The sequence below is a fragment of the Cariama cristata genome, unplaced genomic scaffold, assembly GCF_000690535.1.
Source record: "Cariama cristata isolate BGI_N322 unplaced genomic scaffold, ASM69053v1 scaffold3231, whole genome shotgun sequence".
In the NCBI taxonomy this organism is placed as follows: domain Eukaryota; kingdom Metazoa; phylum Chordata; class Aves; order Cariamiformes; family Cariamidae; genus Cariama; species Cariama cristata.
In genome coordinates this window covers 25,727-30,897 of record NW_009600830.1, presented here as the reverse complement: position 1 = coordinate 30,897, position 5,171 = coordinate 25,727, and positions in this window count along the sequence as shown.

The window sequence follows — 5,171 nt, the reverse complement described above, 5'->3', positions numbered from 1 at the left end:
AAGGACGTGGTGGAGCTGAAGCTACCATTTCATCTCCAGGTTTTCAGCAATGCCTTCCCACTCTGACACCCACAAATCTAATTCAAGCAAGCAGATATGCAGCCCACAAGAAAAATTTTGTGTTTCGTTGTGAAGTTAGCAGATTTTCTACCTAGACTAAAGAAATTTACAGTATAGCCTTCTACACATTGGTAATACCTATACCATTTCTGGGGCTGTGTCAAGAAAAGTGCTGCCAAAACCACAATGGAAAATAAAAACATCAGCCTTGAGATCTGGCACTCTAGGGGCAGATGAAAATGCCTGAAAGTTTTAACTATGAAGGAGAAGTGTAGAAATGTATCCTCTTGGATGTAGGCCTGAGAGAGCACTGAGCTGTTCAGACCTTTGAAGCCAGGGGGTGGTGTCAGCATGTGATCAGAAGCAGAAATTTAGAAAGGCAGTAAATTTCAATACAGAAAATTGAGGCTCTTTAGGTACTCCTGGATTAGGCAACAGCTGTGTGCAGGCTCTGAGGACTGCAGTATAGAATTTAGGTGTCTAAATTCTTCAGTGATTAAAGGCTATAATCCCTGAAAATTAATAAACTCCTATTTTTGCAGATAGGCCCAGATTTTGAACATCAACAAATCCATGGGACTTGGCGAGATGCATCCCAAGATCCTGAGGGATCTGGCAGATGTAGTCACTAAGCCACTCTGTTGTATTTGACAAGTCATGTCAGTCAGGTGAAGTCCCTAGTGACTACGTGATACATGCATGTAGAGAGGCACCCAGTCACAATGATAGTCCAGAAAGGGTGTGAGAGCTTTTGCCATCATGCAATCTTCTCTGCACAGCCTTATTTGTGTGCCTACTCTTGGTGATAAGTACTCACTTTAGAAAATACCTTATTATAACTAGACTAAGTGGTTGCAGGAGTGTTTGCTATGAGCCCCAAAGTGTATGAATTAAGAAAAGCATGCTAATATTGTTTAAGCAGAAGACTATTGTCTGTTTCAGCAGTTATAGAGGGATAACATGTCAAAGCTGATACCAAAGGGTTAAATAATTCAGCTAAATTAACAGAAAAGCAGGCACATTATTTAGCCTGGCATCTCAAGATTGGGAAGCATCATGAAAAGAACAAATGACAGAAGAAGGGACACTGTCATCTAAGCCCGTAGGCAAGAATGCGGAGAGAGGCCTCCAAGAGAGGGAGTCCTAGACATGAAGGGAGCCAAGCTGGTAACACGTTACAACCCACAGACATCAACAATAAATTGGCTGAGAGCAGGACAGAGGTAATTGTGGTAGTGGGAGATCGCGACCTCCAGCTCAAATGGCCCCCCCGAAAGAGGGCAAAACCCCGCTTGGGGAGCATGCGTAGTTAATACAGAGGCTTCACTAGTGCTAACTGAGGATGAGTACTAATTTACATTAGAAGCGAGAAACTTATAACCAATCCTAAGTGTGAATAACAATGAATATGTGGTGTACTATGAACATGCAAATGCTTCATTGTATTTAATATGTATCTCCACTTTACTCAGTGTGCACATTAGATGAAGCGATCCTCCGTGCATCCAGCGCTGCAATAAAGAGAATGTCTGCTTCTTAATACTACATTGGTGTTAAGGAGTTTTACTCCCGATTTTGGTGACATCGAGGTGGGCCCCCTTCTGCCCTATTTTGCTGGCTGCAAGGTCTCTTCTTTCCACTTCACCGTGCGCCCTTTCCTTGTCAATCCAGGCCACTACTTCCTCTCTTGATTGTGGATCACTGTCTCCCTCTCTTGCTGTTCCTAGTTTAAAGCTCTTCTCACCATGTTGGCCAGACTTGGCAAACCTGACAAGCTGTTTTGTCACACTCAGTCAGGTGGGACCAATTAGCAGTCCTTGATCCTCAAAATGACCCAGAAGTCATAAAAGCTGAAACCCTATGATTGCTGCCAGCTGTGAAAGAGGTTGTTGACCTGCAGGATCTATCCACTCCTACTGAAGCTCCTCATTTCAGTTCCAAGTGACACCCCTGGGCCCTAGTGCCTTTGGCCCTCACCTCCAGAGCCACATAGTCATTCTTGCTGTCCTCCACATCTCCCCTGGCTGCATTGCTAGTGATCATGTGGAAGAGCAGCAGGAGGGAATAGGCCAAGAGCCCAAGAAGGCTTGGCAGCCTCCCCACAATGTCCTGGATCTGAACCCCCGGCAAGCAGCAAACCTCCTTAGGTCCTGACCTAGGTCAGGTCAGCAGAGGGGGACCTCTGCCCCACAGCAGGCAGTTTCACACTGCGATGATCACTTGCCATTTCCCCTGGCTGCCATGGGGCTCAGGTGCAGCCACCCGGGGCGCTTCACCAGACGCAGCTGCCAGCCCCTCATCTGTTACCAGCGCACTGAGGCTCTTCTGTAGGTGCAGACCTGCAAGTGGGGCAGAATACCCTCCTAGGACAGAAAGCCACCAGTTTTCAGGCTGTGTCCTCCTGGGAGTCTTCATTTCCCACCGCTATACACACAGATTCTGCATGCTTCCTCAAGTACAGCAGAGGGTCAGGCTTGGGAAGCCCCAGCATCTTGGAGAAGCTGACACATCCCCTATTGCTATCAGGAGATGATTAAGTGAGGTCAGGCATAGGTTACATGACTGAGAAGCACTGCCCTAGACTTTAATTAAGATCAGTGGATAGCTGGAAAAACTCTCCTTTGCTCTTTGCCTGCTTTGTTTTTTTTCATGAAGCATAAGGGTTGCGCAATGCTATCGTATTATCCAAATCCATGGTGAAATTTTCACTTTCTTTATCTATCAGCTGAGACATTGATTTTAAAGGTCTTCTCGTAGATTCTATGATGCTTTGCTCCTTTGTTCTCATCCCTCTTTCTGATGCTGTAAGCTTTCCTACAAATACTAAACTCAAACAATAAAGTACATCAGAAATAATAGCCATGATGACCTCCTTGTATTTGTGTCATAGTGGTCATTTAAGAATCTAATTGTTCTTTCAGTGAGAAAATAAAACAGGGCTCACTTCATAGTCTAGAAAGATCTGAAGCTAATTGTACCAACTGTCTAGTTCTCAAGTTCTCAGCTTTGGAATTCATTATAAGAAGATTACACTGTTCTGGAACTCAAAACACAGCTAAGATATATTTTACATATGAATTAGGTTTGAGAGAAATACACAGACCGTCGAAAGCATGAAAATCTCACCTGTCAAATTGAACTACTCACAAAGCTGAAAATAAATACAAAGAATCTTATGGTTAATCATCAAATATTTAGCAACTAATATACAATGGAACATTCCCAATGCTTCAGCAAAAGAAATCATCCATATTAAAAGCATTCAGGGTACTGTATTCTTTGAAATTACTGACCATTGCTAATAAGTTTAGAGAAATCAGTATTTGCTGTTTACATGACTGCTCATGCAAATGTTTGTAAGTAGATTTCTTTTAACCACTTGGGTATAAAGCTTTCACAGGCATGCAGTGTTAATGTGGAAACCATGCTCCGAATTTCCCAAGCGAAACGTTTCAGCAGCACACTTGCTGTTTGCCATAGCTGGAAGGGCAGCTCTCTCTAGTGGCTCAGACTGCTCCTCCAAATAGCTGGCAAGAGAAGGAACATTCCCACTCCACCCCACCTCCCATCTTCTACTCAAGATGAAAAATGGAACCCGAATTATAAAAATGTATCATCTCTGTCATATGAGAAGACTGAATAGCAGAGTAAAGGAGAAAAGAAAGTATATGCTGTTACAAACACTACATAATTTAAAGTGAGTTTACAAAACAAAATGAAGCCTGAGCTTAGTAAATAAACAACTTGCACTTCGAGTAGTACTTTCTGATTAGCAACTAGTGCAATAGATTGTGCTTGCTCATAAAAAACCTCTCCATATTTTCACTTTCTAAAATGATATTAGAAGGCAAAACAAGAGCAGTTAGTATCTAAAAAACGGTCATAGAAATAATGAAGTGCTTGAGAGATTTGAAACGTGCAAGTAAGCATTTACAGTAGCTGCCATAGGGCTGTTTCTTGGTGACATATATGAAGGGAAGAAATAATCATGAAGAAGAAATGAGGATAAGCCATCAGAACCTATCTTTTCAGGCATGTTTCACTTATTATCAACTGCATTCAATAAGTACCGTAAATTGTTCTGTCTAATAATTTTTACTGAAGCGACAGAAAAAAACCAATTACTTTTCATACAATACAAAATATTTGCTGCAAATGGAGAATACCTCACTATCTCATGAAAATTCTTAATTGATAAGCTAAAAGCTGGCAATGCCTGAAACAACTGGTACTGCAGCAGATTGTTGCTAATTTGTACCTCTGTGTGGGACACCAGGAGTAACCATGAAAGTGCTGGAATTGGCATGAAAAGGACAGATAATGACATCCCTGCATTTGCTGGGAAGCTCCAATCTGACAAGAATTACCCAGGGTGGGGTATGTGCAAAATTTTTTGTGTACTCTTTCACTGCTTTCCTTAGGGGGACGGAAAGCTACGTCTACATTAGCAAGTCACGCAGTGCAGTAGAAGTGGGTTTGCAGAGCAAAAAAAAAAAAGAGTTGCAGACCCAACATCCATGCCCCACACCTTTGAGGAGGAGGGGGTTACATCAGTTGAGCATTAGTCTGCTTCTGGGGCCTTGGTGCTTGGAGGGTGTCTTCCCCTCCAAGGGGGAATTTCATTGGAAATTAACCAGCCCTGAGCAGAGGGAGGATTGCTTTACAGTGCAAATTAAAGTGCAGAGATGGAAGGGATCAGGAAATGCACTTCAGAAATCCACGCCTTACTCAGTCTAAAATCCTGTTTTAGATACATGGGGTCTTTGCCAAGTATTTCACATTTTCTGGAAGCTTCTGTACATCCACAATAACAGGCAGCTGGCTTAAAAGAGTCTGAGAACAGTGAGGAACTCAAACCTTCTCAACCAATGTCATAAAAGTTCTGAGTTGCTGAAAGTAATAAGCCAGAAATTACAACAGATATTTTGGGACAAGAGAGTCTTGGGAGGGGAGGAAAAAAAAAAAATCAAGGCACTGCTTCCTTATTAGGCTCCCCAGAAGAATATTTCCACTAATAATACAGAATTTCCTTTTACATATGGCTAAATGGATAACCTGTTATCCAAAAATCTCAGACTCTGTAGAATCTGAATCCTCCAAATCTAGATGGT